Source organism: Callorhinus ursinus, unplaced genomic scaffold (genome assembly GCF_003265705.2).
Source record: "Callorhinus ursinus isolate GAN/ISIS: 27379988/994484 unplaced genomic scaffold, GSC_fseal_2.0 scaffold23, whole genome shotgun sequence".
Taxonomy (NCBI): Eukaryota; Metazoa; Chordata; class Mammalia; order Carnivora; family Otariidae; genus Callorhinus; species Callorhinus ursinus.
Genome location: NW_027397085.1, coordinates 11,102,544 through 11,116,701, shown reverse-complemented (window position 1 = coordinate 11,116,701; position 14,158 = coordinate 11,102,544). Strand labels below are relative to the sequence as shown.

Sequence of the window (14,158 nt, the reverse complement as noted above, 5' to 3'; positions counted from 1 at the left end):
ATAGTATTATGGTTAATTATATATAATGTATTATAATGAAAAACCCATCCCAGGTTGCCATTTACCAGCTGTTCCATCTGGGGAATTCGAATCAAATGGGGAAATCAAACCGTTGATTTTTCTAAGCCTTCATTTCTTATCTTTAAAAGGTCTATAATAGGGGCACCTGGGTGGCTCAATTAGTTAAGCATGTGACTCTTGGTTTCAGCTCAGGTCATGATCTCAGGGTCGTGAGATCCAGCCCTGGATCAGATTCTGCACTGGGCGTGGAGCCTGCTTAAGATTCTCTGTCTCCCTCTCCCTCTGCTCCCCACCCCCCCACCACTCACACACGCTCTCTCTCTCTCAAAATAAATAAATAAGTAAATAAAATTAAAAAATAAAAGGGCTATAGTGATATTTGCCTTACATACTTCACATGACTATAATAAAAGATCATATGAGATTGGATTAATTAAAGAACCCTGAAAAGGACAAAAGAATAGCACTGCAAAAATAAAGTTTCTTGATTTTTATTGTGCATCTACTAAATGCCAAGCTTATGCTAAGTGCTTTATTCATATTATCTCATTTAATCCTCGAAATATCCCCATGAAGCAGGTATTATTTTTGTGTTTGTTTTTACAAGGAAGGATACTAATTAACACATTGAAGATACAAGTGAGGATACAAACTAACATTTATTCAGACTCCTGAATACTCTCAACCTTTTTACAAATGTAAGGTGTTATTATTATCTTTGCATGGTGATATAATAAGCAGTTTTTATGACATGGTGGTGTAGAAAGCACATACACATGATTATTTCAAATAGTAATTAACTGACATGTTTTACTTACACATTTCATATACTTTTAAGGGAATAGTGCTAAATAAAAATAATGACTACCTCTTACAAACTGATATATTAAAAAATGATCGTTTTCTAAGATGACGTAGACAGTTCCTTTTCCAAATAGGAACCAGGCCAAACAGTGCTCCTTTCTATTCTGGAAGACATCCACTTGAGGGACACAGGACTTCACAAGGAAAATAAATCCTCTCTCTAAAGTAAAGAGATTACAACTTATAGTTGGGTCAAACAAAATGGGATCTGGAACAGCTGCTCTCTTCTCAAAGAGCATTTGAACTTCATGAGAAAAAAGGGGCATGGTCAAGCATGCAACCATTACTGCTAATAAGTTGATTTAGTTGTTAGATTGAATATCCTTTATTTATTTTTTTTAAAAGATTTTATTTATTTATTTGAGAGAGCGAGAATGAGAGAGAGAGAGAGCACACGAGAGGGGGGAGGGTCAGAGGGAGAAGCAGACTCCCTGCTGAGCAGGGAGCCCGATGCGGGACTCGATCCCGGGACTCCAGGATCATGACCTGAGCCGAAGGCAGTCGCTTAACCAACTGAGCCACCCAGGCGCCCTGAATATCCTTTAAATTTCAATAAATTCCATGGTTCTAGCCCCAAATAATCAGTTTACTTTAGATTATAATTCTTATAAAAATTCTTATAAATAAACCTCCTAAAAGTGCTAATAGCTTAGCTTTCACATTGTTAGACCTTAGAGTCTTTGAAAGTCCATGCTGTGAAACTTGTGACCTAGGTGTGAGCTGGGCTTTGCTGCTTACTTACACTGAATTTTAAATAACAAAATGGCCTCAAGTCTAATAATTGCAGTGTATTTTAGCCATCAATCTATAGTTACTCACCAGAAAACCAAGATTGTTGATTCTTGGTGAGGTAGAATCTGCCGCATACTAGAGCCAGATGGTGAGAGCTGATTGTTAAATATTCATGATTTTGAGTGCTGGTTATTAGACCTTGGTAACCTAAAATCAGTCACAATGGAAGCATTTACACCACAGAAATTGGCAAATGCTGGAAATCAGCCCCCTTCCACCTGGCTTCTGCCCCACAGAGCTGGTTTACCATCACACCCAGGGACATCCTGTTTGCAGTGAGATGCTATTGCCAAAAATCAGCAACCTGCTTCTCCTAATACCTAGAAAGTTACCAACCCAGGCAAATGTGAAACTCAGAATAGCAATGTTTAGAGATCAGTTTCCATCTCTGAAGGGCAGAAGCTCTCTTTCAAGTGTCAGCTGCTGCTTGGAAACGAGAGGTTGACATGGAGTACCAAAATATCCTGAGGTCTGTGGCAAGTGAGTTACTCATTCTCCTGGGCGGTAAAGTGAGGGGACATTCATCCCTCCCAACATGATGGGATTATCCTTCCAATACTGCATATGTTTGAAGATTATAGAGTAACAAGATGGGAAAAATTGGAACTCACACAGTTGAAATACTTGAAGAACAATTCTCCACTAGACTAATCATTCATTATTCTACTAATATTGCCTTGTATAAACGCTGCTTTCTCTGTATGTCAGTCACGCCAGAGCTTCTAACTTAACATTTCCCCTTCCAAGGAATGTTCTAAGAACCATGTTTGTCATTTTGTTTGTTTTCTGCAGATTAACCAGACCTCTATTTAATTCACCTGAGTCCTAACAGAATGTCTGACTCAAAGCCGTGAATACTTAAATTTCTTAGCCTTTGTGGCTTAAAAGCGTAGAAATGAAATTCAGCCTTGGAATACAATCTAGGGTCTTTGCCAAAAAAGAAATATAAATTTCTTCAGACTGTTACTATATAGTGCCTGGTTTGAATCTAGTGAGATCTCCCCCAAATGTGAAATGCATATCATACTTTCAAGACAGCCTCAGAAAAAGGAAGCTACATCAGGCATATTTATGAGGTGGGTGGGCATGGAGTTCCAGAACTTTTAAAATTAACATTTAAAGCAGGAGTCCTCAATTGTGGCTCATGTTAGAATCACCTAAGGGGATTAAAAAAAAAAATCTCAATGTCCAGGCTCAGACCAATTGAGAATTTTGGACCCAGACATTGGACATGAGACCCAGACATTGATAGTCTTTAAAGCTCCTCAGATGATTTCAGTGCACACCAAGGTTTGAGAACCATTGGCTTAACGTAGTAAGATTAGTTTTCTGGCAGGTGAGATTTATTATGTTCAGTCGACTTCCTACTACATTAGAAATCTTCATTTCTAAGATGTCTGATTACCCCGTTGTTGGCTTTGAGACTTAAAATAGACAATGAATCATGCATTAAAAATAATGATCTGGAGGGCGCCTGGGTGGCTCAGATGGTTAAGCGTCTGCCTTCGGCTCAGGTCATGATCCCAGGGTCCTGGGATCGAGTCCCGCATCGGGCTCCCTGCTCCTAGGGAGCCTGCTTCTCCCTCTGCCTCTCTCTCTCTCTCTCTGTCTGTCTCTCATGAATAAATAAATAAAATCTTTAAAATAAATAAATAAATAAATAAAAAAGAAAAACAAAAGAAAAACAAAAAAAAATAATGATCTGGAATTAGCCAGCTACCTGACATACCACAGTTATGATCATGTCACATCCTTGCTCAAAAAACTTCTCTGTTGATAAGATCTGATGTTGGTGAAGGTGCAGAGAAAAAAGCATTCCAAAACACTTTATTTGACTGTAGAAACTGACATAATTTTTCCAGAGGACAATTTGAAAACATATATCAAATTTTAATGTATATATATATTCAGCAATTCCACTTTTAGGAACATAGCCTATAGAAATAATTGGGCAAGGAAGATAATCATACAAAGATATTTATTGCAACATTGGTTATGTTAATATATTTTAATATATTTTTTCTAATTTTTTTTTTTCATTTCAGTGCATCCAAGCTTTGAAATGCTTGGGGCAGCCCAAGAGTCCTCATAGCATGTATTAACATGCAGCGGTATTCCTGGTACATTACTGAGTGAAAAAAACAAACTAAAAAAACCCCACAAAAAACAGGTGGGCAAAAAACATGATGGTATATCCCACTTATGTTAAAAAGTAGATCTAGGGCGCCTGGGTGGCTCAGTTGGTTAAGCAACTGCCTTCAGCTCAGGTCATGATCCCAGAGTCCTGGGATCGAGTCCCACATCAGGCTCACAGCTCAGCAGAGAGCCTGCTTCTCCCTCTGACCCTCTCCCCTCTCATGCTGTTTCTCTCTAATAAATAAATAAAATCTTTAAAAATAAATAAATAAAAAGTAGATCTATATTTTTTATGAATTTTAAAAGGTTGGAAGATGGAACCCAAACTATTAACAGTGACTGTTTCTGGGAAGTAAAATTATGATATGGTGGGAGGGAGGAGAATTTTTGCCTTATTCTTTCTATACTTCTGTATTATTGAATTTTTTAAACATGCATATGGTACTACTATCATTTAAATAATTTAAACATTGTTAAATCATTTTTGAATCACCACTTCCTGTGGAATAAGTCTAAACTCCTTAGTTTCATACCTAAAGCACTCAACTTGTCCCCAAACCACATTTGCCAGTCTTTTAGAAATGTTTGTTGATAGAATTTCACCTTCACTCTCCTACTTATACTCACTTGAGCCCAACTGTTCTCACCAAATTTGCTTTCATGTTTTCGGCCTCTGGGAATACGTTTCCTCTTGCTTGCTTGCTTTCCCTCTTCTCCATGAGCTAAAACCCAACTAAGCTACAAAGCTCAGATTGAGTGCTACCAAACAGAGCTCTCTGTCCCTCGAATTCTTATATACTATGATTCTGATACTCAAGAGGTGATCATTATTGAAGAAAGGAATAAATCTTCACAGTCATGTTCAAAATTTCTGTTAAGTTTGGTATTCTCATTTGTAAAATGGAGACATACTACCTATCGTGCGGTTATTGTGAGGATTGTAGTAATTATAAAAAGCACTTACCATATTAGCAGAACATAGTAATCCATAAAATAGCTGGTATTATGATTATCTTTTATATCATCTGATGACATCTCATCTCTCCATCTAGACAGTCAGCTACCAGGTAGCAGAAACTGTGTGCCGTATATTCTAGTATCCTCCAAACTCTATGCAGTAGGGCTTCCTATATGATATGCACTTAATGCTTGTTGTTAATGATGATCATGAAGATTGTGAAATATACATACTATTAACTTTCAAAGAAATAACAACTCAGTTTGGAAAAAACTATGACTTCATGGTCCTAAGAATAAAATATTAACAGGAAATTATAACAGTAAAACAATGCTGACATGAAATGCACAAAAGAAACAATATGCTCTTTCATTTAGTGAAATCCCAGAAAATAGGATAAGTCATTCCTAGAATTCTATTTTCCCAAACACAGTCAGTACTTACAAGATGCTAGACAACAATAGTGAATTATTTACAGAAAACACCAGATGAATTTATTTTAATATCTTGTTGGCAGATAACACATCATGCTTCTGTAGAAGGCTCCATGTGTTCAAGATTTTTGACATAATGGGATTTTGTATGTTGTCATAGAAGTAGAACACCCCACTGCAAAGACATAACAAGAATCCCCAAGTCTTGTTATGTTCACTTCCTCAGTTCTAGCTTAAAATCACTACGAGATTACTGCTTTCAAATCTCAGTCAAGTTATTGGCAGCTTGACTGGGAGAGTTTCTGTTGTCACGTAATCCCACGGGACAGATGTGATCCATGTGGCACAGCAAGAGTAACACTGAAACAGTTGGAATCACCTGCTACACTACATTACCCGAGGACAACGCACGTGAGGGTGTTCGTTTATCTTCAAAGGCCTCACAGGTCTTTTGCTGAGCGTGGCCTCTTCTTGTGTTGTCTGCTCATGACTTTACACTTGAACAGACTCGGTCCCTCAGCATGTGTGCCTCACTCTGTGCCCTGTCCAGTAGTCAAACAAGTCAATCACAGGGTGAGTCATTAAAAAAAGATACATAGATACCTTAAATGTTTTTTTAAAGATTTTATTTGTTTATTAGAGAGAGAGAGAGAGCAAGAGAGGGAACACAAGCAGGGGGAGTAGGAGAGGGAGAAGCAGGCTTCCCACTGAGCAGGGAGCCCGATGCAGGGGTCTGATCCCAGGACCCTGGGACCATGACCTGAGCCAAAGGCAGACACTTAACGACTGAGCCACCCAGGCAGCCCAATACCTTAAATGTTTTATTTAAACTTAATACTTACGTAACTAGTTCAGCAGTCTTTTCACGAAGGGTCAAGGCCTTCACATTTGGCCTGCTGACTAGCCACAGTTTTTGTCTTTTTCAGGAAGAAAGCATTCAAACCAACCAAGCAAAAAAGCCAACTCGCATATGTGATATGAGCTCATCTACACAAAATGTATAAAGATATTAGAAAAAGGGATGGAATAACGGAACTTCATTGTAATAGGCAAGGGGAAAAAACAGGTTGCAGAATAATGTGTTTCTTATGGTCTCATCCCAGTAAAAGCAAATAAAGTTCCCTGCATACTGGGACACACAGTGAAAGAACAAGGGGAAATGCATGGGAGGTTGTTAACATTGGTAAACTCAAGAAGATGAAGACGCAGAGTGTGGAATGTGGCAGCAGAAGAGGGAAATAATTACTTTGATTTTACACTCTTTGTATTATAATGAGTTATTACAGAAACATATTGTCAATTTGATGATATGAAATAGATGTAATTACTGGAAAACTGAGAAGAATCTACAGAGAAATTATTAAAATTAATGTAAGAATTTCGGAAGATTACTAGATCAAAATAAAAATTTGCTGTGTTTCTAAACACTAGCATGGTGTGGAAAACACCATTTACAATAGCAACGAAAAGTACAAAGTATTGGGGAATAAGTCTAACAGAACATATGCAAGACCTGTATAGAGATAATTATATACTTTATTGATGGACATTAAAGGAGATTTCAGTATCTGGAAAGAAAAACCACTTTTTTAGATAGGAAGACTCAGTATTTTAACGAAATTCTCACGAAATGGGTCTATGGGTCCAGTGGAGGAATAGTGATTGTGCCAGTGTGGTATAAAGAGACAGATGGAAAAGAATGGAGAGCCCAGACACAGTCGGCACATTATGGGAATTCGGTTTATGGCCGTGTCACAAAACCGTTAAAGACAATTGTCTTGCCCACAGTGATGCAGTCTCCCTGTGGCATCCTATAGCTAACACGTGGCCACGTAGGATTGTGAGGGCCTAGCCCCCTAGCCCCAGAGAGGGACAACTCTGAAGTACCTCAGATTCAAATCTCCCTGTGAGTGAGCAGAGGCTTTCCTCAAGATTGCTTTATAGCCCAACTTCTCCTTCTGTCCAGCCCGGCTTCAGCCCCTTCCCTCTCCCATCCACACTTGGTCTGATCCCAAGAGTTCTCCCTAATAAATTTTCTGCACATAATCTCTGTCTCAGAGTCTCCTTCCCTAGTGGAATATAAATTGTTATGAGCACTTTATAAAACCATTGGGGATTACTTGGTAAAGTTGAAGAAATCTTAAAACTTCCATTCCAGGTCTTAGGTATATATACTCGAGAAATTCTCACCCAAAAATTTACGATGGGGTTCTTCTTGGTGGAAAGAGATGAAGATGTTATCAGGAAGGGGCCACATGGGCTTCTAAGGTACTGGAAAAGGTTAAATTACTTCAAACAATAACAAAATACAGAAGACTGTCCCCATAAAATGAAGAGAGGGAGGACTGACTTGTCTGAGGGATCATGGCTTTGTTTTCAGGTGCTGAGGGAATTGAGGATGAACTCACTGACTGAACTCTCTAAGTCACGGGTAAGAGAATCCAGAACAGTTGCACATCTGTAGAAGGGAAATCTAGAAGTTGGTTCTGAAGCCGGCTTTGCATCTGAATACACAGGAGGCAAGTTGAGGGGGTGGTCCAGGTAAAGGGAACAGCACCAGCAAAGGCGTTCTAAACTGGACAAAGCAGAAAGAGTCCCACAGAGAGTTAGAAATTTTGCTATAAAGAATGAGGCCAGGGGGGTGCCTGGGTGGTTCAGTCAGTTGGGCATCTGACTCTTGATTGCAGCTTGGGTCATGATCTCAGGGCCATGGGGTCAAGCCCTGAGTCGGGCTCCACTCTCAGCAGGGAGTCTGCTTGTCCCTCTTCCTCTGCCCCTCCTCTCTCTCTCTCTCTCTCTCTCTCTCAAATTAATAAATAAATCTTAAAAAAAAGAATGAGGCCAGGTAATGGAATATCTTGAAAGCCAATTAGAATGATGCATATTTGATACATTGGAAAGAAGAGCCAGAAGAGTTGAGTACAGGAAGAGCATCCTGGAAGAGGTATTTCAGGAAGAGGTAAGCAGCACAGTTCCTATTCCTGGGAGTAAGATTTTCACCTTTATAAACATGTACTCTTGTCCTGACTAGGGGGAAAAAAGCCTTCTATTAAATGGCATTGGTGAATAATAAGAGCAGCAGCTAACTTGGAACAATCTCTAAGCTTAATTAATTACCAGACTGCTATGTGATTGCCCAGTTTGGTGCTGGTCTCTGATGAGGAGTGTATTCTCAGACGCAGCTGTTGTTTCGGACAGCGTTGTTGTCTTTGCATGCTAAAATGGCTAACGTTGTCCTTAAATGACTGACGGAGAGCTGCTCTGTCTTTGGGGTTACAATAGCATCTATGTCTGATCTTACACAAGCCATGCTTATGTTCGTGCATCTACTGATTGCAGTGGGAGAGTCCATCCTGCCATTCTGTTATGTGCACTGTGCCAGTGACACATTCTATTTTTCGCAAAGCTAAAAGCCGTGAAGGTAATAGACAAAATCTCACATCCTGAAAAGGTTCAAGGTTGCTTTTGTTTCCAGTGCCTCTTACTACCTTTTGGAAGACACATGATTAAAATACAATGTTATTGGGGCGCCTGGGTGGCTCAGTTGGTTAAACGACTGCCTTCGGCTCAGGTCATGATCCTGGAGTCCCGGGATCGCGTCCCGCATCGGGCTCCCTGCTGCTCAGCAGGGAGTCTGCTTCTCCCTCTGACCCACCCCCCTCTCATGTGCTCTCTCTCTCTCTCTCATTCTCGCTCTCTCAAATAAATAAATAATCTTTTTAAAAATTTAAAAAAAATAAAATACAATGTTATTGAGCCTCAGGTTTCAGGTTAATCCCTTGGTGAGAGTGAGTTTCCTTTAGGTTCTCTGGCTTTGGATGGTATTTCTAATGATTGCCCTGGCTCCTTTCACAAAAATGGGGCCACACAACAATCCTTCCCTGTAGTTTAATTCCACTGCAGATTCTGGAGCTAATCCTCTTGTGAGACCAGGGAAATCACAGAACCTGGGATATTAGTTCTATGGCGTGGAGCAAAATTGTCGCTGTATCTGGTCCCCTTCTGTTATTGCAACCTCCAGGCAGGAAAGGACACTGGTCTACCTTTTTGTGACTGAGGCTCTGTAGTCCCTGTTAAGTACCTAGTCCTATCTCTGCAGATGTCCCTTTCCTTTAGGGTTCCAGACTTTCCCTCCTCACTTGCAAATTTCAGGAAGTGCACTCTACGCATACCGATTGCCCCTGTCTGGGACTGTGTTACTGCCAATGCATCCCTGGCACCCTGCAGCCGCTAGAGAAGATGCAAAGTGGCCCCTCCCTACACTGTTTCCCGAGGAAGAGGAGCTCAGATGTAAACTGGCCAATGTCCTTGGTCTATATAACTTGTGTGGTGTGAAGGTGTGTTGCGGGGGTGGAAGGAAGGAAAGGGAAATGGGGTGAAAAATAAGTGATTAAAAAAAGTAAGTAAATTAAAAAAAAGGTAAGTAAATTAAATTTTTTTCTACCCCATCTTGAGGTGTAACATACATGAAGCATAGACTTTTTAAATGTATATTTTAATGAATTTTTACATATTGGATACACTCAGGAAGCCCCTACCCAGATCAAGATACAGAACATTCCTCACAGCCCCAAAGAGATCTTGAATCCCTTTCCAGGCAATATCTAACACCCCCACCAGCCTGTACCCAGAGATAACTACTATTCTGACATCTGTCACCATATGTTAGTTTTACTGTTCTTGAACTTGATATAAATGTAATCATACAGTATGTTCTTTTTGTATCTGGCTTCTTTTGCTCACTGTTATGTCTGTGCTATTCACCCATGTTGTTAGTCTTTGTTCTTTTAACTGGTTCATTTTCCTTAGGTTTATCTCCCCTTGGCTCATTTCACCATTGGAGTGGGGAGACCAAGAGTTAGGAGAGAGCATGCTTTCAGGGTGGACCTTAGGTCAGAGGAAAAGCAGTCTCTGTGGCTCCCACACAATCTACCCAGTTGTAAGACACAAGGTTCCATGTAGCTTTAGGACTAAAGCTTAATAGGGACGTTCCTAGAGCATTGCAGTGGACACCTGGATGATGGCCAACTTTCCATCTTGCCTCAATCAGTGCTATGCTCTGCTTATCTTTTGGCATCTTCCTTAGTATATTCCTCTGACTATGATGCTTGCCTAGACAGGGTTCTCCCCTGATCGTGTGATCTTCTGTGAGTGCTTAAGTACAGATCCTGCTGATTCCCTAATCTGTTCACTGCTCTCGCTCCTGACCAAAGAGTAAAAGAGTAGAGCTGGTTTAGGACAAATCCACGATTATTCTTCACAGAGCAAGTCCTACTGATGGGAGTGCTGTAGCATTCTTAACTGTTGACAAAGGGCAACTCATTAATTTAGTGTAAAATTTATTATCTTGCTGATGTCAGCTCTTGTGCTAGTCTTCCAGAAGATGCATTAACTTTCTGACACTTTGTTCTTTTTCCATGTGCAAGTAATTAATTCATATCCTGGTACAAAACTTTGTATCCCTCCTGTTCTATCCCTTTAAACACTTAATTTAAAGGTTAGGTTCTCATTTTGTAAGAAAGGACTATGAATCCATTCTTTGCCTGCTCCCTGAATCCATATCCCCCTCAAAGTAGAGAGAAAGAGAGAACATGAGTCTTCTGGTGCCCCCCATTGATCCCTGAGCTCATCTTTGGTACAATCTTCCTAGAACTTTTACTGCACAAACCCTTCGTTGTCATCTAATCACCTAATTTCTTTTCCCGTAAATAACCTGCCCTTTCTATTACTATCTTCTTCTGGAAAGGTTTGTGATTCCTTAGCTACTTACCTATGGAAGAAAAGGGGTGGGGGTGGAGGTGGGGATGGTTTGGTTGTGGGTATGTGTGTGTGTCTTCAATGAAACTCTACTTACTGTTGGCTTTTATTACTTCATTTCAAAGAAGCCTTCACATTTCTCTCTTGTCCTGCTACTGATGCTGTCACAGGTGTTTGAGGAAGAACATGGCTTATCTGCATCCAAGTTTTATTTACTCATCTGTCTTCCTCATTAGGTTAGTCACCAGTGAATGGTGACTGCATGTGTCAGCACAGAGGTACTGACTTCAAGGATAGTGACGAGAGTAGTGGACGGGACTCAGTCACACTTCACCCCTGCTTGGAAAACCGGGTCCTGCTCTGCTGCTGCTGGTAGCCATTTACCACTTGATTCATAATCAACACAAAGGGAAAGTAAGTTCCAATGTGATCAGTATGACTTTTTTTGACACCGAGTCAAATATAGAAAATAGTCTGATGATGATCTTTTTTGTTTGTTTCTTAAAGGGCTTAGAACTTCAAGAAGGAGTGAAACAAAAGCCTTGTTGAAAGTGAAAACTTTTTCTTCCCTTCATCCCCATTCAACCGCATAGTTTGAGCACTGATTATGCATTAGACACTGGGAACACAGTTTGGTGAGGAAAAGGTCCCTTGTTTCCAGACTGAGAGTGGCAGGCCAGAAAGGCAGACTGACCCGGGGCGTAAACGACAATTGAACACGAGGTGGTGAGTGCCGTAATGCAAGGAGGAAAACTTCGAGGTGTGGCGGCAGAGGCGAGAGGCCAGCTCTGCCTGGGCAGTCTGTCTACCCCACATAGACATGACTAACCAGAGAAATTGGCTAATAAGAAAATTCATGAAAGCAGGATTCTCTGTAACCAGTAATCACAGTTTGTGTAGTCCTCCAGGAAGTGGACCTTCAGACGCAACTTACTGGTTGGTATATTTGCCAGGGGAGAGAGAAAGAAGGATTGAGCAGAGGGAAAAGCCAAACTTCAATGCACGCCTCAGGCAATTCCTTAGGGAGCTCTGGAGCTTCGATCAGATCACCCCTCAGACTTGTCCCACATTGGGCCAAATGAGCCCGACCTTTATATCCTTACCTTAACCCTTCACTGCGTATGGGCTACCCTAGAAGGGTGTGACCTTGGGGAAGGCGGATCTCTGCAGCTAAGGCAATCCCTACTAGAACCGACAGCTGAGGGCGGTCTGTCAGATGCACTGCCAGATGACCCCTTGTGCTTTGTGTATGTCCAGCAGGCCTCCCTTCCTCAGGAGGGGAAGGCTAGCAAAACAAAGTACACCTGCTATTGCTGAGCCTAGTCTTGGGCCTGCAACTAAGACTCAGTGTATCTCTCCGCCACTCACCATTCTGGAATCCCCTCACTCTCGGTAGCATCTCTGCTGGTTTCGGTGGCTTAGCTGGTGGCATGACCATTCCTAAGGGGAATGAGCCCCTTGTCTCCATGTCCTTCTCAGTCTAGGAGTACTTACTCTCTTCTCTCTCATGTTTCCACCACCATCTGCCAAGACTGTAACAAGAGGTACCCAAGTAGATCACTGAGTTTCACATGTTCCTCCATGCCCCCATTGTGTGATAGCGGCCCTGCCTCCTCTTGATCAGGGTCAATTAGTCCTGCCTGAATAGTGACTCCTCTTCACCTTTGCTGGTCCCTTAGCACAAGAAGCTTGAAATGCTCAGGGATAGCCTGCTTATAGTTTAATGAGGTTCTTATTGTTTTCCCTGGGGGAAAATGGTTCCCTTTGGGGATCAGAATCGCTAACCCTGAAGAACCTAATGTAAGGCGATGGTCAGCACAAATTCCCTAGGTGGGTTATTGGAATGATGGTAAGTAGGATCATTCCTGCTTTGACCTTTTATCTCCTAGTGTCATGAACTTGTTCTACTGGGGACACTGCACCCTGAGGATGGTGCCCTGTCCTTACAAACTATTGGCTCTGAGCTGGTACTTAAGCATATCTTCAGCAAACCATTCCAAATCTCTATCTGGCCAGTAGCTTCTGGTTGGGATGGCATGTGATAAAGCCAAGGGAATCCCATGGTCATGGGTCCACTCTCACATTTCCTTTGCTGTGAAGTGGGTCCTTGGTCTGATGGCTATTATGTGGGATCCCATGTTGGTGGATCAAATGTTCCATAAGCTCTTGGACAGTGGTGCTAGCAGAGGCTCTGTAGGCAGAAAAAGCTAGCATATAACCAGAATATTTGTCTATTACTGTCAAAAAAAAATGAGTGGAAGGGGTCCAGTGTATTCAACTTCTTACCAAGGTGCTATTTGGTGTCCCTTCTTTGGGAAACAGTATTGCAATGGTGGCTCAACATTGCTTTCTGTTACTGACATGTTGCCCATTGGACAGTGACACCATTAGATCAGATTCAGTAAGTGGTAACCTGTGCAATTGGGCTCATACACAGTCTCTGTTTTTCCCCATGGCTCTGTCTATGTGCCCCTCATGCCAGCTGCGGGGTGATCAATGACATAGGCTGACTGCCATCAACCAGCCAAGTCATTTTGTCTATTTGGTTGTTTAGTGCCTCTTTCATGGTGGTTTCTCCCTAGTAGGTGTTAATGTGTGAAACAAAGATCTTCACATTCCATGCCAACTCTCATATGTCCATCCACAAATATATATATGCTACTTAATGAGAAGTACTCTCAAGACACCAAAAATCAGTCATTTCCATTTAACCTCTGGGAACTCATTATTCAAACTTTCCCAGTCTAACCTTTGGATAACTTTCCCCACAAGGACTCTCTCTACATTGACAGCAGAATTTAGTGTCAAGATTTAGCTTTTCAACTGTTTTTAGAAAAAGACACCACTGAAGCTTGCTCTCCATAAAAGGTCAGTAATTTATTACTCCCACCTGTCTTCAAATATTCTAAGACCTCTATCCCTAATGTTGTTTGTCTTTGAGGAATGTTAGGCTGTGTTTAAAGATTTGGTCTTTAGAATGTGTAATTTGGCAGAGCAGTCTAAAGTTTTATACTTAAAGGGATTAATATCCATTACAGGAAGGTGAATGAAAAACAAAGCATTCTTATTCTGAGGGATGATTTTTAACATGAACTTTTAAACCATTCAGAAAATATTGTCAATTAACCCTTTTAATTTGGGAAATATCTTTTATGTTATGTAACTATCTCTAACATTAAAAGATATTAAAATGTTA

At 40.9% G+C, this 14,158-nt stretch overlaps 1 long non-coding RNA gene across 2 annotated transcripts in view; it reads left to right on the top strand.

Annotated features, from left to right (window-relative positions):
• LOC141374887 (uncharacterized) overlaps positions 1 to 14,158 on the top strand; it is an 18,908-nt gene extending 4,750 nt beyond the window's left edge. For both annotated transcript variants that reach the window (XR_012382058.1, XR_012382057.1), the window contains 2 exons: positions 11,199 to 11,376; positions 11,470 to 14,158. This is a non-coding gene — a long non-coding RNA (uncharacterized lncRNA). The remainder of the gene's footprint in view (positions 1 to 11,198; positions 11,377 to 11,469) is intronic.